This window comes from Apodemus sylvaticus, chromosome 23 (genome assembly GCF_947179515.1).
Source record: "Apodemus sylvaticus chromosome 23, mApoSyl1.1, whole genome shotgun sequence".
Taxonomy (NCBI): Eukaryota; Metazoa; Chordata; class Mammalia; order Rodentia; family Muridae; genus Apodemus; species Apodemus sylvaticus.
In genome coordinates this window covers 53122282-53150212 of record NC_067494.1, presented here as the reverse complement: position 1 = coordinate 53150212, position 27931 = coordinate 53122282, and the positions used below count along the sequence as shown (strand labels likewise).

General features: G+C 36.9%; 1 pseudogene; it reads left to right on the top strand.

Moving 5' to 3' along the window:
• On the top strand, window positions 1-27881 carry LOC127673766 (formyl peptide receptor 2-like; annotated as a pseudogene).
• Window positions 27882-27931: the final 50 nt, after the last annotated feature.

The window sequence follows — 27931 nt, the reverse complement described above, 5'->3', positions numbered from 1 at the left end:
ATGGACCCTTCAGCTCCATCAGTCCCAGTCCCTAACTCGTCCACTGGGGTCCCTGTGCTCATTCCAATAGTTGCCTGCAAGAATCCACATCTGTATTGGTCAGGATCTGGCAGAGTCTCTCAAGAAACGGCTGTATATGGCTCCTGTCAGGAAGCACTTCTTGGCAGTGTCTGGGTTTGTTGTCTGCCTGTAGGATGGATGCCCATGTGGAGCAGTCTCTGAATGGCCTTTCCTTCAGTCTCTGCTTCACTCTGAGCCTGTATTTACTTTAGACAGGAGCAATTCTTGGTTAAAAGTTTGTAGATGTGTGGGTAGCTCCATCTGTCAATCGGGGGGGGGGGGGTCTGGGCTTTCATCTAATGTCGTCCCTGTGGGGTCCTGGGAGGCGCTTGCTTTCCTGACATCTAGGACTTTCTGGTTGCTACTCTCAGTTTCCCATCTCCCATTGCTATTTACCTCTGTTCAATTTCCTAACATTCTGTACCTCTCCCCCACTTCCTCCAAAACCTGATTCTTTCCCTTTTACACCCTTCCTCCCAAGCCCTCCTACTCTCTACTTCCCCTGATTATTTTTCCCCCTTCTAAGTAGGACTGAATCATCTACTCTTTGGTCTTTCTTCCTCTTGAGCTTCATGTGGTCTCTGAGTTATATCATGGGTACTCCACACTTTTTTGCCTAATATCCACTTATTAGTGAATACATACCATGTGTGTTCTTTTGTACTTGGTTACCTCACTCAGGATGATATTTTCTAGATCCATCCATTTGCCTTGTTATTTCATAAAGTCATTGTTTTTAATAGCTTAGTGGTATCCCATTGTGTAAATGTACCGCATTATTTGTATCCATTCCTCTGTTGACGGACATTTGGATTTATTCCAGCTTCTGGCTATTATAAATAAGGATGTTAGTAACATAGTTGAGCTTTGTCCTTATTACATGTTGGAGGACCTTCTGGGTATACGCCCAGGACTGCTATAGCAGGGTCTTCAGGAAGTTCAATGTTCAATTTTTTAAGGAAATGCCAGACTGATTTCTAGAGTGTTTGTACCAGTTCACAATCCCACCAGCAATGTAGGAATGCTGTTCTTTCTTCACATCCTTGCCAGCATCTGCAGTCACCTAAGTTTTTGATCTTAGCCATTCTGACATGTGTGAGGTAGAATCTCAGGATTGATTTGATTTGCATTTCCCTGATGATTAAGGATGTTGAACATTTCTTAAGTTCTTCTCAGACATTCAGTATTCCTCAGGTAAGAATCCTTTGTTTAGCTCTGTTCCCCATTTTTAATAGAGTTATGTGGTTCTCTGGAGCCTAGCTTATTGAGTTCTTTTTATATATTGGATATTAGCGCTCTATCAGATGTAGGATTTGTAAAGTTCTTTTCCCAATCTGTTGGTTGCCATTTTCTATTGACAGTATCCTTTGTCTTACAGAATCATTGCAATTTTATGAGGTCCCATTTGTCAATTCTTGATCATAGAGCATAAGCTACTGGTGGAACTAAAACCATCCAGTGGGGAAAAAACAGCCTTTTCAATAAATAGTTCTGGTTCAACTGGCAGTTAGGATAGAGAAGGATGCAAATCAATCCATTCTAATCTCCTTGTACATACCTCAAGTCCAAGTGGATCGAGGACCTTCACATAAAACCAGATACACTGAAACTAATAGAAAAGACAGTGGGGAAGAGCCTCAAGTACATGGCCACAGGGGAAAATTTCCTGAACAAAACCTCAGTTTTAATCTTTCACATACCCCTCACCTTCCACAATAGTCTCTGCTCCAAATATGAGCTCTTTTCTATGTTTCTTCTTCCACTGATTCTTTTCCAGCAAGGAAATTAGAATTTGTGTCCCTAATCTTACAAGCTGATATGTGAACCAAATCACTAGAGTTACTGCTAGGTTCTAGTTCATCTGGTCCAGTGAAGGGATAAGGCTTGTTGTTTCAGGAGTTAGTTCACGAGACAATCTTATAGATTCACCTTGTTAAGTGTCCTGTGTAGGGTAATCAAATGCCTGTTGAATAAACTGTTCAATCCACCTATTTCCCACCTCCTTACTCATATCATCTTTAGAAATACAAATACTTCCATAATTTGTTACAACTATCTGACCCTTCTCATTTGTGTTATGCCCTCCATTCTGTAAACTCTATGAGATGCTCCTTCATTTTCTCTATTCACCAGAAACTCATAAAACTTGATGCTTCTAATGCATCAAGGGGCAAAAGGCAGCAGGTTATCCTATCTCTTCAGGAAATATTCAGCCTGTGCTCAGAAGGTAAGCAGGATAGAAAGAATATCTGGGAAAAAAAGTATTAATTTCTACAAGATAAACAATTTGATTATACCACTGTAAAGACAATAATCTGTGATACAGAGATTATAATTCTACATATTTATAGTCTTACAAATGCATGGACCCCTGTTATATCAATGTCAAGAATTATCAGTACCATTATTTAAGAACCAGTTATAATCTTTGTGTACGTTGTTGTGTATTCTTCAGTATTTAGGAAGATTGAAAGTCTGAGAAATTATATCTGGTCTTGCCTTTGTTGCTTGCCTGTATTATGCTGCACTTTCTCTTTCTCAGCAGCATTTCATGTCCATGTTTTGCCTGGCAAAGGTAAATGTTTCTTCCGTGATCTTATGAGGAGTGGCCATAGGGAGTTCTGACTATAATATGTTTCTAGTTATTGGGAGCTGAATCTGAAGCTCCATGGGGATGGACTTGGGATTAGTGGGTCCACTGGAAAGGGATAATCGGAAAATTTAGGAATGAAAAGAGGAAGCCAACAGAAAATAAGAAATAAAGAGAAAGCATAATAGATGATTTAAAAATTGTTAAATCTAAAAACTTAAGGAACAAAATATCCAGGAAATATGGAGCACTAACAAAATTAAAAGTCAAAACATAATAGGAATATTTAATAGAAAAGAAATTCAGGCATTCCTTCTGCCCCTTCTGCAGCCACCTGCCCTTTCTGCTGGAGCAGATTTTTGCCAAGTCTGCCACAGTGAAGACACCATCTCCTGATACTTCCTAGAGAATAAGCTGTACTCAGGGCATTTGGTAAGAACCCCCTCCCACCTCTGGAGGCCCAGAGCTGCTGCCAGGGATCCAGCAGGACTCACTACACAGCAACCACCAAAACCACTGCCCTCCTGAATAGCACTCCCCTTCCATTCCTTCTGCTGCTGCCTGCCCTTTAACTGGAACAGACTCTCCCAGGTCTGCCACAGTGAAGACACCATCTCCTGATCCTTCCTAGAGAACCAGCTGCACACAGGGCATTTAAGAACCAGCGATACTCAGACCATTTGGAGTGTGGAGAACCCACAGGAGAGCTGGTCTCCAAGGGGTTCCTACATACATGTGTGCACAGAGAGAACTGCAATCCCAGAAGTACAGATACAAATGCTTGAAGGACAGATAAGACACCTCCAGAGACAGCAAGACCAGCTAACACCAGAGATACCTAGATAGCAAAAGGCAAATGCAAAATCATTACCAACCTATACCAAGGAAACATGGTATCATCAGAACCCAGTTCTCCCACAACAGCAAATCCTGGATACCCCAACACACCAGAAAAGCAAGAGCTGGATTTAAAATCACATCTCATGATGTTGATAGAGGACTTCAAGAAGGTCATAAATAACTCCCTTACAAAATATAAGAGAACTTGTGTCAACAGGTAGAAGCCTTTTAAGAAGAAAGACAAAAATCACTTAAAGAAATATGGGAGAACATTGGTCAACAAGTAGAAGTCCTTAAAAAGGAAATGTAAAAATCCCTTAAAATTTTTCAGGAAAACACAAACAAGTAAAGGAACTGAACAAAACCATCCAGGATCTAAAAATGGATGTATAAACAATAAAAAAATCACAAAGTAAGAAAATTCTGGAGATAGAAAACCTTGGAAAGAATTCAGGAGTCAAAGACACAAGCATCAACAACAGTATACAAGAGATAGAAGTAAGAATCTCAAGTGCTGAAGATACCATAGAAAACATTGACTCAGTAGTTAAAGAAAATGCAAAATGCAAAATGCTTGTAATGCAGGAAATCCAGAACACAATGAGAAGACCAACCCCAGAGATTATAGGTATAGAAGAGAGCAAGGATATACAACTTAAAGGGCCAGTAAACATCTTCAACAAAATTATAGAAGAAAACTTACCTAGCCTAAAGAAAGAGATGCCCATGAACATAAAAGAGGCCTACAGAACTCCAAACAGACTGGACCAGAACAGAAATTCCTCCTGTCACATAATAATCAAAACACCAAATGCACTAAACAAAGAAAGAATATTAAAAGCAGTAAAGGGAAAAGGTCAAGTAACATATATAGGTAAACCTATCAGAATTACACCAGACATCTCACCAGAAACTATGAAAGCTCAAAGATACCAGAGAGATGTCCTATGGACGCTAGGAGAACATAAATGTCAGCCCAGGCTACTATACCCAACAAAACTCACAATTACCATAGAAGGAAGAAACAAGATATTCCATGGCAATAGCAAATTTACACAATATCTTTCCACAAACCCAGCTCTACATGGCAAACACCAACACAAGTTGGAAAATGACAACTGAGAAAAAGCAATGAAGTAATCTTTCAACAAACCCAAAAGGAGATAGCCATGCAAACGGAATTCCACCTTAAACAACTAAAATAACAGGAAGCAACAATCACTTTTTCTTAATATCTCTTAACATCAATGGACTCAATTTCTTCCCCCAAAAAACATAGACTAACAGACTGGGTGTGTAAACAGGACCCAACACTTTGCTGGATACAAGAAACCCACCTCAGTGACAAGGACAATCTCTACCTCAACATCAAAAGTTGGAAAACAATTTTCCAAGCAAATGTTCCCAAAAAACAAGCAGGGGTGGCCATTTTTATATTGGATAAAATCGACTTTCAAACAAAAGTCAAAAAAGATAAGAAAGTACACTTCATACTGGTCAAAGGAAAAATCTACCAAGATGAACTCAATTCTGAACATATATGTGCCAAATGCAAGCACACCCACATTCATAAAAGAAACTTTATTAAAGCTCAAAGCACACATTGCACCCCACACGATAATAGTTGAAAACTTCTACACCCCACTCTCAAAACCGGATAAATCATGCAAAAAGAAAGTAAACAGAAATATAGTAAAACTAACTGAAATTATGGACCAAATGGATCTAGCAGATATTTATAGAATATTCCATCCTAAAGTGAAAGAATATACCTTCCTCTCAGTACCTCATGGTACCTTCTCTAAAATTGACCATATAATTAGTCACAAAACAGACCTCAAAAGATAGAAGAATATTGAATTAATTCCATACACACTATCAGATCACCACGGCCTAAGGCTGGTATTAAGTTAAAACAAAAACAATGGAAAACACACATACACGTGGACATTGAATAATTCTTTACTCAATGATAGCTTGGCCAAGGAAGAAATAAAGAAATTAAAGACTTTTTAGAATTCCATGAAAATGAGGACACATCATAACAAAACATATGGAACACAATGAAAGCAGTGCTAAGAGAAAAACTCATAGCTCTAAGTGACTCCAAAAAGAAAATGGAGAGAGCTTACACTAGTAACTTGACAACACACCTGAAAGCTCTAGAACAAAAAGAAGCAAATGCACCCAAGAGAGTAGATGGCAGGAAATCACCAAACTCAGGGGCAAAACCAACCAAATAGAAACAAAAAGAACTATACAAAGAATGAACAAAATCAGGTTCTGGTTCTTTGAGAAAACCAACAAGATAGAAAAACCCTTAGCCAGACTAACCAGCGGGCACAGAGAAACTATACAAATTAATAAAATCAAAAATGAAAAAGGAGACAACAGAAATTGTGGAAATTCAAAAAATCATCAGATCCTACTACAAGAGTTATGCTCAACAAAATTGGAAAATCTGGATGAAATGGAAAATTTTCTAGACACATGCTAGGTGCCAACGTTAAAATAGGATCAGATAAACCATCTAAATAGTCCCATATGTCCTGAGGAAATAGAAGCAATAAGAATCTCCCCCCCCCCCCCACACGCCAAAAAAAGCCCAGGACCAGATGGGTTTAGTGGGGAAATGTATCAGATCTTTAAAGAAGAGCTAATACTGATAATCTTCAGACAATCTTCAAACTATTCCACAAAAGAGAAACACAGTAAACACTAACCAATTTATTCTATGAAGCCACAATAACACTTACACATAAAACAAACAAAGGCGAAACAAAAAAAGAGAACTTCAGACCAATTTCCTTAATTAACATTGATGCAAAAAATACTCAACAAAACTCTGGCCGACCTAATCCAAGAATGCATCAAAATGATCGCTCACCATGGTTCAATGTACAGAAATCCATCAATGTAATCCACTCCATGAACAAACTCAAAGAAAAAAAAACATATTGTCATTTCATTAGATGCTGAAAAAGCTTTTGACAAAATTCAGCAATCCCTCACGATAAAAGCATTGGGGACATCAGGAATTCAAGGCCCTAAAAATAGTGAAAGCAATAGTAGCCAATATCAAAGTAAATGGAGAGAAACTTGAAGCAATCCCACTAGAATCAGGGACCAGACAAGGCTTCCCATTCTCTTTCTATTTATTCAATATAGTACTTGAAGTCCTAGCCAGAGCAATTAGACAACAAAAGCAGGTCAAAGGTATACAAATTGGAAATAAAGAAGTCAAAATATCACTATTTGCAGGTGATATGATTGTATGCTTAAGTGACAGCAAAAAATCCACCAGAGAACTTCTAAGGCTGATAAAGACCTTCAGCAAAGTGGCTGTATATAAAATTAATGCAAATCAGTAGTCTTTCTCTACTCAAAAGATAAACAAGCTGAGAAAGAAATTGGGTAAATGACACCCTTCACAATAGTCACAAATAATATTTCATACCTTGGTGTGACTCTAACCAAGCAAGTGAAAGATCTGTATGAAAGAACTTCAATCCACTGAAGAAAGAAATTAAAGATCTCAGAAGATGGAATGATCTCCTATGCTCATGAATTGGCAGTATTAATATAGTAAAAATAATCATCTAGTTGAATTCAATCTACAGATTCAATGCAATCCCCATCAAAATTCCAAATCATTTCTTCATTGAGCTAGAAAGAGCAATCTGAAAATTCATTTGGAATTAAAAAAAAAATCTCCTGGGGGAATATCCATCCATGACCTCAAGCTCTTCTACTACAGAGCAATAGTGAGAAAAAAACTGTATGGTATTGGTACAGAGACAAGGAGGAAGATCAATGGAATAGAATTGAAGACCCAGAAATGAACCCACACACATAGGTCACTTGATATTTGACAAAGGAGCTAAAAACATCCAGTGGAAAAAAGAGAGCATTTTTAGCAAATAGTGCTGAATCAACTGGAAAAATGCTAATTGACCCATTCTTATCTCCTTGTCCAAAGCTCAAGTCCAAGTGGATCAAGGACCTACACATAAAACCAGACACAGTGAAGCTTATAGAGGAGAAAATGGGGAAGAGCCTTGAACACATGGGCACAGGGGAAATTTTCCTGAATAGAACATCAATGGCTTATGCTCTAAGAACATGAATCGACAAATGGGACCTGATATATCGGTAAAGCTTCTGTAAGGCAAAGGACACTGTCAAGAGGCAACCGGCAATTTGGAAAAAGATCTTTACCAACCCTACATCTGATAGAGGACTAATATCCAATGTATACAAAGAACTCAAGAAGTTAGACTCCAGAGAGTCAAATAACCCTATAAAAAAATTGGGTAAAGTGCTAAATGGAGAATTCTCAACTGAAAAAACTCAACTGGTTCTGAAGGACCGAAAGAAATGTTCAATATCCCTAGTTATCAGGGAAATGCAAATAAAAACCACCTTGAGATTCTACCTCACACTAGTCAGAATGGCTAAGATCAAAAATTCAGGGGACAGCAGATACTGGAGAGGATGTGGATAAAGAGGAACACTCCTCCATTGCTGGTGGGAGTGCAAGCTGGTAAAACCACTCTGGAAATCAGTTTGGCAGCTCTATACCACTCCTGGGCATATACCCAGAAGATGCTCCAACATGTAATAAGGACATATGCTCCACTATGTTAGTAACAGCATTATTTATAATAGTCAGAAGCCAGAAAGACCCTAGATGTCCTTCAACAGAGGAATGGATACAGAAAATGTGGCATATCTACAGAATGGAATACCATTCAACTATTAGAAACAATGAATTCTTAAAATTCTTAGGCAAATGGAGGGAACTAGAAAGTGTCATCCTGAGTGAGGAAACACAATCACAAAAGAACACACATGGTATGCTCTCACTGATAAGTGGATATCAGCCCAAAAGTTCAAAATAAAGAAACAAGAATTGGGAATTATACTAATTATTCACAAAATGAGAATTCCATGAAAAGTTTAGTACAATACCCACTAAACAGATATTCCAATTCTAAGCTTCTGTGTATTAAGTATCCTCAAACTGCATAAAAGAAACACTGTTCACATTTTATCTAAGCTCTGCCCAACAGTTACCTGGCAATAGCCAGGTGTGCTCCACCCTACAGATAGGCCTGACTCACTGTAAAAGGGGCTGCTTGCCTTCCTCTCTCTCTCTCTCTCTCTCTCTCTCTCTCTCTCTCTCTCTCTCTCTCTCTCTCTCTCTCTCTCGCTTTCCTTTTCCTGCTCTGTTCTCTAGTACCTTCCCCATGCTCATGGTCAGCCTCTTTCCCTTCCCTTCTCTCCCCTTCCCTTCCCTTCCCTCCCCTCCCCTCCCCTCCCCTCCCCTTCCCTTCCCTTCCCTTCCCTTCCCTCCTCTCCTCTCCTCCCCTCTCCCCTCCCCCTTCTCCTCCTCCTCCTCCTTCTTCTTCTCTCTCTCTCTCTCTCTCTCTCTCTCTCTCTCTCTCTCTCTCTCGCTCTTTGCCTCTACTACCCTCTTAACTCCTCTCCCCATGCCCTCTCCTCTCCTTCCCTCCCCTTCACCTCTCTCTGTCTCTCTGTCTCTCTCTCTCTGTCTCTTTCTCTGTCTCTCTTTGTCCCTCTCTGTCTGTCTCTGTCTCGCTCTCGCTCTCTCTCTCTCTCTCTCTCCCTCTCTCCCTCTCTCTCTGCCTCTGCCTCTACTACCTTCTTAACACATCTCCCCATGTCCTGAATAAACTTTGTTCTACTCTATACTGTTGTGTCGCTGGTCCCTCAGGAAAGGGACGCTTCAGCATGGAACTGATGATGCACCCCCTTCCCCCATACCTTACTACACATCTATAGAACCATAGAATATACACTCCCCACTTTATCTTTTTATAAATACATCAAACACTGCTACAGATTTAATCATATATTGATGCTCAGAAATAGGGAAACTTCATTACACTGTTCTCATTAAAAGGCATGCCATATAGGTTAAAAATATTAAATAAAAAGAAAACTACCTGATATATAAAACAAAATATCCAAACAGATATTTACTGAACATTTTACACAAACACAAAATAATATATCTTCTGAGAAGCATGCAGATTTTTTTTAAATTGACTACAATCTGAAATATCTCAGCAAATAAGAGAAAATTGAAATAAGAGGAAATTGAAATAACAGCCTGCATTCGGTCCACCACCAATTAAATATGGATATAAGCATCAACACAGCATAAAGATCACAAACTCATGGAAACTAAACAACACTCTACTGGAAAAATGTGTTAAGGAAGTAATTAAGAAAGAAATAAAAGAAGGTAAAATGAAGAAAAATGGAAACACTACAATCCCAACCTTATCTAATACTATACAGTCAGTTATATGAGGAAAGTTCATAGAACTAAAAGAATAAAACTAAAGAACAGGTCATTCCCAAGAGAGTAGATGATAATAATTGAAAATAATAGAAAACAATAAATGAAACACAGTTAAAAAAAAGTAATATTGACAAACCCATAGTCAAATTAAGTAAATAGCAAAGAGTAAATATTCAAATTAATAAATTATATATGAAAATAGAAACATAAAAATAGAAACCATTAAAAAACATAAAATAACATTAAAAACATAAAATAACATTAAAAACATAAAATAACATTAAAAAACATAAAAAAGAAACCAAGTTATTCAGGAAAATCAGAAGAACACACGTTAAAATTCTGCCCTCCATCAGATTGAAAAATCTATACGAAATGTTCATTTTCTCAATACATACCAGAACAAATATTAAATCAAGATCAAATAAGCAGTTTAAAGAGATCTAAACCCCTAGCAAGAAAAAATGAAAGCAGTAATGAGAATCCTACCACACGAAAATAGTCCTAGGGCAAATGGTTTTAGCATTCAATTATGCCAGACTTTCAAAAATAAACAAGACAAGCACTCTTCAAATTATTTCACATAATAGAAAAAGAACATCACCAAATTTGTTTTCTTAAGCCACTATTATGTTGATAAATAAACTACATAAAAACCCAAAAAAGAAAGGTGGAACAGGAAACCCTGATAAATATACTTCATCCCAGAAGTTCATGGATATAAATCAGTAATTGTAACCCACCATATAAACAAACTGAAAGACAAAAACCACATGACCATCTCATTAGATAGAGAATGCCACTTTGCTAAATCCAACAGCTTTTCAAGTTTAAGATCCTGAAAAACATAGGGACACATGGGCAAATCTAAATATAAAAAATATAGTTTATAGCCCATACCCAGATCAACTTGAGATTGAAGTTGAGAGAAAATCAAAGCAATTATACAGAAATAAATAAAAAATGTTGTCTATTCTGTCCATAAATATATAACATAGTAGTTGAAGTCTTAGTGAGGCTTATAAGACACCTGAAGGAGATGAAAGAATACAAATTGCCAAAGAAAAGCTCAAAATCTTCTCATTTGTACATAGTATAATAGCATACACAGGTGGCTCTTAACATCCCATGAAAACTTTTCTACAGCTGAAAAAAATCAGCAAAATACCTGGATGCAAAATTATTCAAAAATTCAGTAACATTTATTGAAGGGCTTTCTCAAATCTCACTTGCCATTCACAAAGACAAGAAGACTTCTGCATAGTATAAAACTCTAGGCCTTTTGTTGGTGTAGTCACTCCCTAATCTGACTTCCAGGCCTGCTGCTGACACATGACTAGTTCTTTAACTACCTGCTTCTTTCCCCCTCCATCCTGCTCATATGATGTCTTTCTCTAATCTCCCACCTTTACTTTCATCCTTCCTATCTAGAGGCCTACCATGAAGCTCCACCCCTTGCTTCTGCACCAGCTATTGGCTGTCAGATATTTATAACCAATCAGCATTAAACAACTCCAGAACAACTCTTAGGTAATTAAAGGCAGTTAAGTATTGACTGACCCTTATCTTTTGTGCAGGTGTGGAAGGACAGGCATGTACAAATAGGTAACCAGTGATGTGTCAAAGAAATGACAATGCAAAACCCTGCCACCATTTAGCTTTCTGTTGGTACAAACACTGCTCCATTGCTAATGGTAATGAACCTTGTACAGCCACCTTGAAAACCATTGTGGGAACTCTTGAGAAGAATAAGAAGCAATCTTCATCAGGATCCAGCCATACTACTCTTAGGTATATACCCAAAACATGTTTCTCCTAACAGACAGGTACTTGTTCAATCATGTTCATTGCTGCTCTATTCATAATAGGCAGAAATTGGAAACAGGGTAGATGTCACAAAACGGCAGAATTGAAAGTAAAGCGACTGTACATTTTACTGGATACTGTAACCCAGATGCTGCGCTGGCGTATGTTTCTTATAGTCTTCAGTACTTCTGCCCATGCTCTTTTGGCTTTCACAGTACCCATTGAGAATTCAGGTGTAGTCATTATAGGTCTGCCTTTATATGTTATTTCATCTTTTTCTATTTGTGGCTTTTAATATTCTTTCATTTGTATGTCTAGTGTTTTCACTATTAACATACCAAGGGGATCTTCTTTGATATTTGGTGTTCTGCATGCTTCATATACATTATAAGCATTGCCTTCTTTAGGATAAGAAAAGTTTCTTCTATGATACTATCAAAAATATTTTCTGGACCTTTGATCTGGGTGTCTTCACCTTCCTCTATTCCTATTATTCTTTGCTTTTATCATTTCATAATGTCCCAGATTTTCAGGATTTTTTTTATCATAAGTATTTTGAATTTAACATTTTCTTTGACCAAAGTATCTATTTCCTCTATCATATCTTCAATGACAGGCATTCTCTCTTCTATCCTCTGTATTCTGATGGTGAATATTGCCTCTGTAGTTTCTTCTTGAAGCCTTTAATTTTTCATTTCCAAAATTCCCTCAGTTTGAGTTTTCTGTATTGAGGGAATTTCCTACATTTCCAGGTGTTCAGATGTTTGTTTGTTTGTTTTCTTCCCTACTTTTTGCTTGTTTTTCTAGATTTCTAATAAGGACTTTTCCACATCCTCTTTAAGAATTATCATATTCATACAGGCTGCTTTTAAGGTCTTTTAATAGCTCTGGCTATGTTAGAATATGAAAGGTTCTGTGATAGGGTTGTTGGGTTCCAGTGGAGACATATTGTTCTTAGTGTTACTCATGTGTTTTCACTTTGGCATCTAGAAATATGGAATTAGGAAGATTTTAGTTCTGTAGGCTGAGATTTGGTTTTATCTTTATTGTATTCATGGTTTTATCTTTGTTTTCTGTTCCTTATCTGGATTTTAGGAGAATATGGTGGTTGTGTTGCCTATCATGTGTGTGTGTGTGTGTGTGTGTGCGTGTACATATATATTTATACATATATAGCTTATGCTCTAAGATCAAGAATTGACAAATAGGACCTCAAAAAATTACAAAGTTTCTGTAAGGCAAAGGACACTGTAAAAAGGACAAAATGGCAACCAACAAATTGGGAAAAACTCATCACCAACCCTACATCCAACAGAGGGCTAATATCCAATATAAAAAGGAACCCAAGAAGTTAGACTCTAGAGAGCCAAATAACCCTATGAAAAATGGGGTACAGAGCTAAACAAAGAATTTTTACCTGAAGAACTTAGAATGACTGAGAAGCACTTTAAGAATTGTTCAGCATCATCAATGATTAGGGAAATGCAAATCAAAACAACCCTGAGATTTCACCTCACACCAGTCAGAATGGCTAAGATTAAAAACTCAGGAGACAGCAGGTCCTGGCAAGGATGTGGAGAAAGAGGAACACTCCTCCACTTCTGCTGGGCATGCAAGTTGTTGCAACCACTCTGGAAATCAGTCTAGTCATTTCTCAGAAAACTGGGCATGATACTTCCAGAGGACCCTGCTATACCACTCCTGGGTATACACTGAGAGAATTCCCCAGCATGTAATAAGGACACATTTTCCACTATGTTCATAGCAGCCTTATTTGTAATAGCCAGAAGCTGGAAATAACCCAGATGTCCCTCAATGGAGGAATGGATATAGAAAATGTGATATATTTACACAATGGAAACAATGAATTCATGAAGTTCTTAGGCAGATGGTTGGAACAGGAAAATATAATCCTAAGTGAGGTAATCCAATCACAAAAGAACACACATGGAATGCAGTCACTGACAAGTGGACATTAGTGACAACCCCAGCTTCAGGGTTTAGATACTTTGTTTTCAATGAATTCTAGAAAGTGTTTAATTTCTTTATTTCTTCCCTGACCACATTATGATTGTGTAGAGAGTTGTTGAGATTACATGCATATGTGGTCTTTCTGTAGTTTTTGTTTCTTTAGACACCCAGTTTTAGTCTGTGTTGATCTGATAGATTGCTAGGGGTTATTTCAATCTTCTTGTATCTGTTGAGCCTTGGTTTGGATCTGATTTTATGGGCATCTTTGGAGAAGGTTTGAAAGGAGCTGAGAAGGTATATGTCTTTGTTTTGGGGTAAAGTGTTCTGTAGATATCTGTTAAAAACTTTCACTTTATAACTTCTGTTAGCTTTGCCATGTCACTGTTTCATTTCTGTTTTGATGATCTGCTCATTATTAAGAGTGGGGTAGTAAAGACTCTCACTTTAATATCCTCTCCTCTTTGTCTCTGACAGGGGCCAAGGTAGTATTTCAGTCTTGATTTATCTTTTGACGCTTGCTTTGTGAACAGTATATATGACCAATTTTTGAAGATTTTGTGAGGCACTGATAAGAAACTGTATTCTTTTGTGTTTTTGTAAAATATTCTAAGATTTTTGTTTAACTAATTTGATTCATAATGTCTGTTAGGTTCATTATTTCTTAGTTTAGTTTCTGTCTCCATGACCTGTCCATTGGTGAGAATGAAGTACTAATGTCTCCCATTATTAATGTGTGAATTTCACTGTGTGACTTAAGCTTCAGTAATATTACTTTTATGAATGTGAGTGCCTGTGTATTTGGCAATATACATTCAAAATTGAGATGACATCTTGGTGCATTTCCTTTGATGAATATGAAGTGTTCTTACCTATTTTGATTAATTATGTTTGAAAGTCTATTTTATTAGCTATCAGAATGTGTACTGTAGCTTGTTTCTTGTGTCCATTTGCTTGGAAAACCTTTTTTCCAGTCTTTTACTTTGAGATAATGCTTATCATTGTATCTGATGGATCCTGTTTACACATGTGTTAGCATGTGCTTTTTATTGAGTTATCGAGTCTATTGATATTTAGACATATTTAATGACCAGTGATTGTTAATTCCTACTTTTTTGGTGTTCGTCAGGGTAGTGTGTGTGTGTGTGGGTTTCTCTTATTGTGGTTTTACCATTGTGAAATTATTTATTTCTTGTGCTCCTTGAGTGCAGTTATCCACAGTGGCTGATGGTTTTATTTTAGTATTCTCCGGAAGTCTGGATTACTGGAAGAGAATATTTAAATTTGTCTATAATTTTTATGGAATATCTTATTTTCTCCATGTTTGGTGATTGAAATTTTTCTTGGTATAATAGTCTTGGCTGATGTGAGTGGTCTCTCAATGTCTGCCAGGAACCTGTTCAGGCCAGAAAGAATCCAGTTAGAAAATAGATACATGACCTCTTGCTGTCTACTTTTTTGGCTGAAATCTTGGTGCCTGAAGCTAGAGAAGGTCCAAAAACATATTTTCCAACTTGTTTTTAATCAGAGCATGAGTCCCCAGCTACAGAGCCTAAATGAAGAAATATTTCCAGAATTCTCAGTGGCAGGTGGTGTCAGGAAGACCTTGGGGTGATTATTGTGACAGCTTAAGTAATAAGTACATCTGATGATAAGACACATGAGCTGCATATATACCTTCTGGACACTCTTAGATCAATATTTATCAGTCTTATGGCTGGGCAGATACACATGTAAATAGGAAGTCTTGATTTTTATATTTGGGCTCCTGTATAGTCCTAAATCTGTGTGTGCCTTTACTGACATTGAATGCTATGTAACAATCATGGAAGACCAAAAAAGGAGATGTGATGATTGGTACATTTTTTCCTCTTTATATTTTTTTACACAGTCAGCAAAGTTCCTCATGTAAATCTGCCACACCATTTCCAGGACATTTTCCTATAGTATGTACCATTATTGATTTTGAGAGATAAGAGTTCCTGTGACTTCATGGATGTATTTGCTAAAACTTCCTTGTGTTTTTCACAAATGCTTTTTGTAATCATAAATCTCTTCAATTATAGTTTTATGTGTGTTTCTTTTCCCCTTAAAATAAAACGTGATAAGTTTGATATTATTTATTTTGCTTTTCTTATATGATATTGAAACTGCATTATCTTCCTTTATCATAGCTGTAATTCCCCATGGTTTGAATAATTTCAGTGTTATAATTTCAAAGTAATAATTTAATATCAGTATTCTCTGGTACTTCTGAGATTTCCTTAAACCCAGATGTCCTCTAATGAGAAGAGACAATGCTATTGAGTCCAGAGTCTTCTGATTGTCTGGAATATTGCTAGAGTGATAAGTCTTGCCTATGTTACAAGCTGGTGATTATAGAGCAGATCTGTCACCATTAAACTTTGGAAACAGTTTTCTGCTCTACCCATATCTATGTCTTATGTCATTTTGTTAAACATATGTGTTTTTTTGCTTATTTTTTGATTTTCAGAGAGTTTTCTTTATGTTTGCCCATTTAAAATATATATCTCCATCAATTTTCCTTCAATAGTACTTGAGTTTGGTGACTGTATATGGGATGGATTCCAAGGTGGACAGACTCTGGATGGCCTTTCCTTCAGTCTCTGCTCCACAGGTTTTCTTCTTATTTCCTCCACTAGTATTTTGTTCCCCCTAACAAGGACTGAAGTATTCACACTTTGGTTTTCCTTCTTCTTGAGCTTCATATGGTCTGTGAATTGTATCTTGGATATTTCAAACTTTGGACTGATGTCTACTTATCAGTGAGTACAGCCATGTGTGTTCTTTTGTTGCTGGGTTACTTCACTCAGGATAATATTTTCATGTTCCATCCATTTGCCTATGAATTTCGTGAAGGCATCGTTTTTAATAGCTGAATAGTACTCCATTGTGTAAATGTACCACATTTTCTGTATCCATTCCTCTGTCAAGGGACATCTGGGTTCTTTCCAACTTCTGGCTATTATATATAAGGCTCCTATGGACATAGTAGAGCATGTGTATGTGTTCCTATTACATGTTGGGGCATTTTCTGGGTATATGCCTGGGAGTGTTATAGCTGGCTTCTCAGGTAGTACTATGTCCAATTTTCTGAGGAACTGCCAGACTGATTTCCTGAGTCATTGTATCAGCTTGCAATCCCACCAGCAATAAAGGAGTGTCCTTTCTCCACATCCTTGCCAGCATCTTCTTACACCTGAGTTTTTGATCTTAGTCATTCTGATTGGTGTGAGGTGGAATCTCAGGGGTTTTTGATTTCATTTCCCTGATGACTAAGCCTGTTGAACATTTCCTTGGGCGCTTCTCAGCCATTCAATATTTCTCAGTTGAGAATTCTTGGTTTAGCTCTGTATCCCATTTTTAATAGGGAATCTAACTTATCGAGTTCTTTGTATACATTGGATATTAGCCCTCTATCTAATGTAAGATTGACAAAGAACTTTTTCTAATCTGTTTGTTGCTGCTATGTCCTATTGACAGTGTCCTTTGCCTTATAGAAACTTTGCAATTTTGCGAGGTCTGATTTGTCAATCGTTGATCTTAGAGCTGGTGTTCTGCTCAGGAAAATGTCCCCTCTGCCTATGCATTTGAGGCTCTTCCCTACTCTCTCTTCTATTAGCTTCAGTGTATATGGTTTTATGTAGAAGTCCTTGATCCACTTGTACTTGAGTTTTGTACAAGGAGATAAGAATGTATCAAATGACAATATGAGCCACCCAGTACTCCCAGAGCTCCTAGGGACAAAAACATCAACCAGATAGCACACATGGTGTTACCCATGGCTCCAGATGCATAGGCAGCAGATGTGCTTGTTGGACATCAAAGGGAGGAGAGGCCCCTGGTCCTGGAAGGCTCGATGCAGCAGTGGAGGGAAATACCAGGATAGGGAAGCGAGAGGGGCTTGATTGGGGAGCAGGGGGAGGGGAGATAGCTTATTGGACTTTTTGGGAGGACAGGAAAGGGGAGAACATTTGAAATGTAAATAAAGGATATATCTAATAAAAAAGAACCTAATATACTGTATAAGAGAATTATTAGAGAAAAAAAGAATGTATCAATTTGTATTTTTCTACATGCTGATCACCAGTTGAACTAGCACCAAGCGTTGAAAATGTTGCCTTTTTCCCACTAGATGGTTTTAGCTCCTCTGCCAAAAATCAAGTGACCATAGGTGTTTGGGTTCATTTGTGGGTCTTCAATACTGTTCCATTGCTCTATCTGCCTGTCTCTGTACCAATACTATATAGTTTCTTATCACTATTACTCTGTAATATAGCTTGAGGTCAGGGATCGTGATTCCTCCAGAAGTTCTTTTATTGTATAGAATAATTTTTGCTGTCCTTGTTTTTTCATTATTCCTAATGAATTTGCAAATTGCTCTTTCTAACTCTATGAGGAATTGAGCTGGAATTTTGTTGGGTATTGGATTGAATCTGTAAATTGCTTTTGGTAAGATGGCCATTTTTTTTTATTATATTAGTCCTGCCAATCTATGAGCATGGGAGATCTTTCCATCTTCTGAGATCTTATTCAATATTTTTCTCCAAAGACTTGAAGTTCTTGAAATACATATCTTTCACTTGCTTGGCTAGAGTCACATCAAGGTATTTTATATTATATGTTACTATTATGAAGGGTATCATTTCCCTACTTTCTTTCTCAGCCTCTTTTTCTTTTGAGTAGAGGAAGGCAACTGATTTATTTGAGTTAATTCTATATCCAGCCACTTTGCTGAAGTTGTTTATCAGGCTTAGGAGTTCTCCAGTGAATTTTTTTGGGTCACTTAAGTATATTATCATATCATCTACAAATAGTGATACTTTGACTTCTTCCTTTCCAATTTGTATCCCTTTGACCTCCTTTTGCTGTTTAATTGCTCTGGCTAGGATTTCAAGTATTATATTGAATAGATAGGGATACAGCAGTCAGCCTTGTCTAGTCCCTGATTTTAGTGGTATTGCTTTAAGTTTCTCTTTATTTAGCCTGATGCTGACTACTGGTTTGCTGTATATTGCTTTTACTTTGCTTAGGTATGGACCTTGAATTCCTGATTTTTCCAAGACCTTTACTTTGAAGTGGTGTTGAATTCTGTCAAATCCTTTCTTAGCACCTAAGTTACATGTCTTTTTTATTCTTTGAGTTCAATTATATAGTGGACTGTGTTGATGAATTTTCATATACTGAAGCATCCTAGTATTTCCAGGATGAAGCCTACTTGATCATGATGGATGATTATTTTGATGTTTCTTGGATTTGTTTTCACAGAATTTCATTGAGTATTTTTGCATCGATATTCATAAGGGAAATTGGTCTGAACTTCTCTTTTTTGTTGGGATTTTGTGTGGTTTAAGGATAAGCCAAATTGTGGCTTCATAGAATGAATTGGATAGTGTTTTTTCTGTTTCTATTTTGTGGAATAGTTTGGAGAGTATTGGTATTAGGTCTTCTTTGAAGGTCTCATAGAATTCTGCATTAAACCTATCTGGTTCTGGGCATTTTTTGGATGGCAGACTTTTAATGACTGCTCCTATTTCTTTAAGGATTATGGAACTGTTTAGATTCTTTATCTGATCCTGACTTAACTTTGGTACCTGGTATCTGTATAGAAAATTATCTATTTCATTTAAATTTTCAGTTTTGCTGAGTACGTATTTTTGTAGTAAGCTCTGATTTTTTGGGGGGAGTTTCTGTTGTTATGTCTCCCTTTTTATTTCTGATTTTGTTAATTTGGATACTGTCTCTGTGCCCTCTGCTTAGGCTGGCTAAGTGTTTATCTATTTTGATGAATTTTCTCAAAAACCAAGCTCCTAGTTTTCTTGATTCATTGTATACTCCTTTTTGTTTCTACTTGGTTGATTTCAGTTCTGAGTTTGATTATTTCCTACCGTCTGCTCCTCTTGGGTGTATTTGCTTCTTTTTTTCTAGACCATTCATGTGTACTGTCAAACTGCTAGTGTATGCTCTTTGCAGTTTCTTTTTGGAGCCACTTAGAGCTATGAGTTTTCCTCTTAGCACTGCTTTCTTTGTGTCCCATAGGTTTGGGCATGTTCTACCTTCATTTTCATTAAATTCTAAAAAGTCTTTAATTTCTTAATTTCTTTCTTGACCAAGTTATCATTGAGTAGAGAATAGTTCAGCTTCCCAGTGTATGTGGGCTTTCTGTTGTTATTGAAGACCAGCCTTAGTCCTTGGTGATCTTTTAGGGTGCATGGGATTATTTAAATGTTCTTGTATCTGCTGAGGACTGGTTTGTGATTAATTAATTATATGGTCAGTTCTGGAGAAGGTACTATGAGGCACTGAGAAGATAGTATGTTCTTTTGCTTTACGATGAAGTGATACACACACACACATACACACACACACACACACACACACAATTTGTTTCATACCTTCTATTAATTTCACTGCATCTCCCTTTAGTTTTTGTTTTCATGATCTGTCCATTGCTAAGTGTTGGGTATTAAAGTCTTCCACTATTATTGTGTGAGGTGCAATGTGTGCTTTGAGCTTTATTAAAGTTTCTTTTATGAATGTGGTTGCCCTTGCAGTTGGAGCATAGATGTTCAGAATTGAGAGTTCATCTTGGTAGATTTTTTTCCTTTGATGATTATGAAGTGTCCTTCTTTATGTTTTTGATAACTTCTGGCTTATTTAATGTTAGAATAGCTACTTCACTTTATTTCTTGGGTCCTCTTGTTTGGAATTTTTTTTCCAGCCTTTTGCTCTGAGGTAGTGTCTGTCTTTGTCACTCAGTGCCGTTTGCTTTATGGAGCAAAATGTTGAATGTTACATATCCAGTCTCTTAGTCTATGTTTTTCAATTGCTGAACTGAGTCCATTGATGTTAAGAGTTATTAAGGAAAAATGATTGTTGCTTCCTGTTATTTTTGTTGTTAGAGGTAAAGTTATGTTTGTGTGGCTATCTTCTTTTGGGTTTCTTAAAAAAACATTACTTTCTTTGAAATGTTCCATCTATTATCCTTTGTAGGGCTGGATTTTGGGAAAGATATTGCTTTTTCCATGCCTTTGAAGAATTGTGTTGGGATTTTGATAGGGATTGTGTTAAATCTAAAGATTGCTTTTGGTAGGATGGGCATTTTTACTATGCTAATCTTGCCAATCCGTGAGCATGGGAGATCTCGCCATTTTCTGAGATTTCTTTCTTGTGAGACTTAAAATTCTTGTCATACAGATCTTTTACATGTTTGGTTAGAGTTACCCAAAGATATTATGTATTTATTGTGTTTATTGTGAAGGGTATTGTTTCTGTATTTTCTTTCTCATCCATTGATCTGTAGCCGCCTGTGGCCACATGAGAACTGGAGACCTGGAAGAGAATTCTGGGAATAAACGGGAAGGGGATGAAAGGGAAATGAGTCAGGATGACATTTTGCCAATGGAGACTGATTTTACTATTATTTAGCCAATAAATATAGTCTTTAGAAAACAACCCTGCCCTCCCCCCAGATCAAGGAGAAGGCAGCTGCGAATTCCTTGGCTCCTATTCCTTGGCTCCTCTTCTCAGAGGGTCTCCTGCTTCAAGTCTTGCAGGTCTCTGCTGGTCTCCAGGTGAGACTGCCCTGAGGCAGCCTTGGTTGTCAAGGTGAAAGCAGCTGTATTGTTCTCAAAGGAACTAGGGCCTGAGATAACACCAGTGGAAGGGTGGAGGCTGCCAGCCAGGAATTTTGTAGCTTGAATGTGCTGAGAAGTCCAGCTCAATGCTGTGGGGGAAGGGACATTGATCCTTTGGGTAGAAGAAGGCTACTGATTTGTTAGAGGTAATTTTATATTCATCTATATTGTTGAAGCTGCTTATTAGTCATTTTTCCTACATTAATCTTACCAATCCATGAGCAAGGTAGATTTTTGCATTTTCTGAAGTCTTCTTTATTTTCTTTCTCCAGAGACTTGAAGTTCTTTTCATAAACATCTTCAACTTGCTTGGTAAGAGTTACAGTAAGTTATTTTATGTTATTGCTAACTATTGTGAAGGGTGTTGCTGTATATTGCTTTTATTATGTTTAGTTATATGCCTTAGCTTTCTGATATTTCCAAGACTTTCAACATGATGGGGTTTTGCATTTTATCATAGTCATTTTCAGTATCTGATGAAATAATACTGTGGTATTTTTTGAGTTTTTTGTGTAATAGATTATATAGGTGGATTTCCATATACTGAACTAATCCTGTATCCTGTGGATGAAGTCTACTTGATTATGGTGAATGATCATTTTGATGTGTTCTTGGATTCTGTTTGTCAGAGTTTTATTGAGTATTTTTGCATCAATATTCATAAGGAAATTGGTCTTAAGTTTTCTTTCTTTGTTGGGTCTTGGTGTATCAACTTACCTGTGGCTTCATAGAATAAATTAGATAGTGTGACCCCTGTTTGTATTTTGTGGAATAGTTTCAGAAGTATTCGTATTAGGTCTTCTTTGAAGGTCTGATAGAATTCTCCACAAAAATTATCTGGCCCTGGGATTTTTTTGTTGTTGTTGTTGAGAGGCTTTTAATGACTGCTTCTAATTCCTTAGGGGATATGATTCTGTTTAAATTCATATCTGATCCTGACTTAATTTTGGTACCTTGTATCTTTCCAGAAAATTATCCATTTAATCTAGATTTTCTCATTTTGTTGAATATCGGCTATGGTAATAGGATCTGGCATTTTTTTTTAATTCCCGCATATTCTATTGTTATGTCTTTTCATTTCTGATTTTGTTGATTTGGGTACTGTCTCTGAGCCCTCTAGTTAGTTTGGCTAATAGTTTATCTATCTTGTTGATTTTCTTAGAAAACCAGCTCTTAGTTTTGATTCTTTGTACACTTCTGCTTATTTTTATTTCATTGATTTCAGTCCTGAGTTTGAGTATTTCTTTTTTTCTACTCCTCTTGGGTGTATTTGCTTTTTTTGTTCTAGAGTTTTCATAAGTTCTGTTAAGCTTCTAATGTGGGATCTCACCAATTTATTTATTTATTTTTTAATATTTTATTTATTTTATGTATATGAGTATACTTTAGCTGCCTTCAGAAGAGTGCACTGAATGAAGATGGCTATGAATCACCATGTGATTGTTGGGATTTGAACTCAGGACCTCTGGAAGAACAGTCAGTGTTCTTAACCACTGTGCCATCTCTTTAGTCCCTCACCAATTTCTTTATGATAACACTCAGAGCTTTGTGTTTTCCTTCTGACTGCTTTTGTTGTGTCCCATGTATTTTGTGTGCTATGCCTTCATTTTCATTAAATTCTAAAAAGTCTTTATTTTCTTTCTTTAATTCTTTTCTGACAAAGTTACCATTGAATTGCGAGCTGTTGACTATCCATGAGTATGTGGGGTTTCTGTTGTTCTTGTTATTGAAGACCAGCTTTAGTCCATCGTGTTCTGATAGAGTGCATGGAATTAGTTCAGTATTCTTCTGTCTGTTGAAGCTTGTTTGTGACTGATTACATGATCAATTTTGGAGAGGGTACCATGAGTTGCTGAGAACAAGGTATATTCTTGTTTTAGGGTGAAATGTTCTGTAGATATTTACTAAATCCATTTGGTTCATAACTTCTGTTAGCTTCATTGTGTCTCTGTTTAGTTTCTGTTTCCAGAAACTAAATGAATCTGTCCATTAATGAGAATGGGGTGTTGAAGTGTCCCTCTATTATTGTGTGAGATTTGAGCTTCAGTAATGTTTCTTTTACAAATGTGGGTGCTTTTGCATTTGGGACATTGATATTCAAAACTGAGAGTTCATCTTGGTGGATTTTTCTTTGATGAGTATGAAGTGTTCTTCCCCAAATTTTTTTAGTAACTTTTATTTGAAAGTCTATTTGATTGGTAATTAGAATGGCTACTCATGCTTGTTTCTTGGAACTATTTGTTTGGAAAGTTTTTTCCCAGTCTTTTACTCTGAGGTAGTGTATGTCTATGTAATTGCAGTGTGTTTCCTCTGTGCAGCAAAATACTGGGTCCTGTATATGTATCTTGTCTGTTATCCTATGTCTTTTTATTGGGGATTTGAATGCACTGATGTTGAGAGATATTAAAGACCAGTGGTTGTTGCTTCCTGTTATTTTTGTTGTTACAGGTAGAATTATGTTTGTGCTGTTTTCTTGGGTTTATTGTAAGAACATTAATTTCTTGGCTTTTTTCTTGGGTGTAGTTTCTTTTCTTGTGTTGGAGTTACCCTTCTATTATCCTCTATACTGGAAATATATTGTTTAACTTTGGTTTTGTTATGGAATATCTTGGTTTCTCCATCTATGGGAATTGAGAGTTTGTCTGGGCTGACATTTTTGTTCTCTTAGGGTCTGTATGACATCTGCTCAAGATTTTCTGACTTTTAGAGTTTCTGTTTTGAGTAATCTGTTGTAATTCTGATAAGTCTGCCTTTATTTGTTCCTTGACCATTTTCCCTTGCTGCTTTTGATATTCTTTCTTTGTTCTGTTAATTTGGTGTTTTGATTATTATGTGATTGAAGGAATTTCTTTTCTGTGCCAATCTAGTTGGTGTACTCTAATCTTCCTGAACATTTATGGGAAGCTCTTTCTTTAGGTTAGGGATGTTTTCTTCTATGATTTTATTGAAGATGTTTACTGGCCATCTGAATTGAGAATCTTCACTCCATTATATACCTGTTATTCTTAGGTTTGATCTTTTCACTGAGTCCTGAATTTCTTGGACATTTTGGGTTAGGAGCTTTTTGTAGTTTTTTTCTTTGACTGTTGTGTCAATATCTTCTATGGTATCTTCTATACCTGAAATTCCCTCTTCGATCTCTTGTATTCTGTTGGTTATGCTGTGTCTACCGATCTCTTTCTTAGGTCTTCCATCTTCGTGGTTGTCTCCCTTGGCAACATTTCTTTTACCAATATTGGTGTTCATATGTTTGGGGTGTAGTTACTGAGAACGAAGCTGTCATCTTTGCAGATTGTTCCTTTGATGAGTATGAAGTAACACTCTCTGTCTCTTTTCATTAATTTTGGTTGAAAGTGTATTTTATTGGATATTCCTATGGCTACTCCAGTTTGCTTCTTGGGATCATTTGCTTGGAAATCCTTTATCTAGCACTTTACTCTGAGGTAATGTCTATTTTTATTGCTAATATATGTTTCTTGTATGCAGCAGAATGATGAATGTTGTTTTTGCATCCATTCTTTTATCCTGAGAGTTTTAATTGGGAGAATTGAGTCCATTGATTTTGAAATATATTAATGAACAGTGGTTGCTATTTCCCATTATTTTGATGTTGGCAGTATTACTTTGTGTGTGTTTGAGTGACTTGTTTTTGTTCTTATGGAATTATTTATTTTCTATGTTGTTTTTTGGTGAGAGTGAAGTGAGTAGTTATCCTTGTTGGGTTACAGTTTTCCTTTTAGTATTTTTTGTATGGCAGCCCTGTCTGCTTACAAGTGTATTATAGGCTAGTATATGTTTTACCTTTGACCCATTTCCCATCCCCTCACAGGATTTTAGACACACACTCTATTATTAATTATTAACAACATTATTATTATTAACATAATTATTATTAACAACATCAGGCCTATGAATAAATTCCAAAAAGATAGCCTGTATGCAGTTGATATAGGCCACACATTATAGCATAAGAAAATGTTTCAAGTTTCTTTATCCTGGGTTGTTCACAAAGACTTCTTGGTTTAACTTGCTACACTAGATGCAGTTATGAGCTAACTCTAAACCAGGAAACACAGTAAAAGTGAGTCTTATTCTCAAGAAGCTAAAAAAGTAATCATAGAAGCTCCCTGAGAAATTCTACTTCTAGTGTTATCATCCAAAATTGTGTTATATGCATGACTCCATTAATACCTTAAGAAGCAAAGAAAATTCAAGATACTCTCTAGTCTGATTAGGAATTATACTAAAAAATAGATGGAGAGACAACATACATCAATAAAACTGTGGTTTGCCTAGCAGAGAGCAAGTGATCAGATTCTTGGGGGAGGTCGCAGGGCATATTTAGCAACATGTGTCACATTTGGTATGGTAGAAAGACTCAGATGCAGCCAAGTAAAAGTCTATCCACGATTTAGGTAGCTTTCTGGGACGTATTTTCTATTAACCTTATTCTAGTCTTACAAAAATGAGAAATAATGAACCTTTTAGAGTTATATTTATAGTTCAATATAAGTTCCATATATAATAATTACAGAATGCATGTTTGTAGACTTTTGGTGAAGTCTACATTAGACATCACCCTCTAACCCACATAACACTAAACTGTGCAGACATGTATACTTTTGTAAACCAAGGTGTGAGGAACTTCTTCTCAAGCAGGGAAAATGGATGGCACTGGATTGAATATAGAGATGGTACCTACCTGTCACTGTGTCCAGCTGTTTCCAGAAATTTCCTTCATGTTTAAACATTCTTTATGATGCAGTTAGAGTCTTTGTGTTATACAAGAAACCAAGACACCAAGAGGCATCACTAATAATGATATTTATACATTATCAAAAATTCTGCATGTGACCCTAGTTTTGTTATAACATCCTACCACTATCTGTGGTAGTTTTAACCTCTTATCCTTATAAAATTTCAAGAGGATCATAGTAATCAATACTCAAAAACAGCATGTGGTCTACTACAAGTTTGAAGAATAAAGGATCACCTTATTTCCTTATGTATATCACTCACCTCATAAATCTTCACAAAAATGCCTTTGAAATCTAGAGTGCAGAGTATAATGTACTGCTTTGGGTCATACCACTGAATATCTCTTGTCTGTCTGTCTGTCTGTCTGTGTCTTTTCCTCTATCTTTGGAGTTTACAGTTCATTGCTTTACTAAACAAATTTTTGATTGAACTTTTGGCATATCTCCTCTGAATTATTTCTCTTGTGAACATGAGAACTGAAAAAAAGTCTTCACCAAAGTATAGTCTATTGATCACACCACTTTCCTTGAAGTATTTTGCTTTCTGTTCACCCTCAGTTCAGTATCACTCTTGGGACATGAGGGCTTATTAGTGTTTGATAATCAATCTGCAAGCTTGAATTTTTTAGGAATAAACAGGATCTGGAGAGCTATGCTATCTGAGAAAGGCATCCAGTAAAAAGGTAGTTTTGGAATATTACTGGTAAAATGGTTTTCCTCTGGGAGAATATGGTGAACATTCAAAATAGGGGTCATGTCAGAGGGAACCACATCTGAGAAATGGTTGTTTTTGAAAATTTTCAGGTGCAGACAAAATTGAAACCAACTACTCCATCCCTCTGCATGGATCAGAACTGGTCGTGTATGATTCTACAATCTCCAGAGTTCTGTGGATCCTCTCGATGGTGGTTGTCTCCATCACCTTTTTCCTTGGTGTGCTGGGCAATGGACTAGTGATCTGGGTAGCTGGATTTCAGATGCCACACACTGTCACCACTGTCTGTTATCTGAATCTAGCTTTGGTTGACTTCTCTTTCACAGTGACTCTACCATTCCTCCTTGTCAAAATGGCTATGAAAGATAAATGGCCTTTTGGCTGGCTCCTGTGTAAATTAGTGCACATTGTGGTAGACATAAATCTATTTGGAAGTGTCTTCCTGATTGCTGTCATTGCCTTGGACCGGTGTATTTGTGTCCTGCATCCAGTTTGGGCTCAGAACCACCGCACTGTGAGTCTGGCTAGGAAGGTGGTTGTTGGGCCCTGGATTATAGCTCTGATTCTCACTCTGCCCATTTTTATTTTCATGACTACAGTCAGAGTTCCTGGAGTGGATGTGTACTGTACATTCAACTTTGGATCCTGGGCTAAAACTGATGTAGAAAAGTTGAACACAGTTTTCACGTTTTTAACAACTAGAGGGATCATCAGGTTTATTATTGGCTTCAGCATGCCCATGTCCATCATTGCGATATGCTATGGACTCATCACTACCTAGATCCACAAAAAAGCCATTGTTTGTTCCAGCCGTCCCTTCCGAGTTCTTACAGCAGTTGTGGCTTCCTTCTTTATCTGTTGGTTTCCTTTTCAATTGGTGGCCCTTTTAGGCATAGTCTGGCTCAAAGAGATGCTGTTTAGTGCTGATTATAAAATTCTTGATAGGTTGGTTAATCCAACCAGCTCACTGGCCTTTTTCAATAGCTGCATCAATCCAATTCTCTATGTTTTCATGGGCCAGGACTTTCAAGAAAGACTGATTCATTCCCTGTCTTCTAGTCTGGAGAGAGCCCTGAGTGAGAACTCTGGCCAGATCAGTGGTGCACACACCAATTTGGCTTCACTTCCGGCAGACATCGAGATGAAGGCAATATGAGGGGGGCTGTGGGTGCTTTTTGTCCCACCTTAGTTCCATTCCAGTTTTGT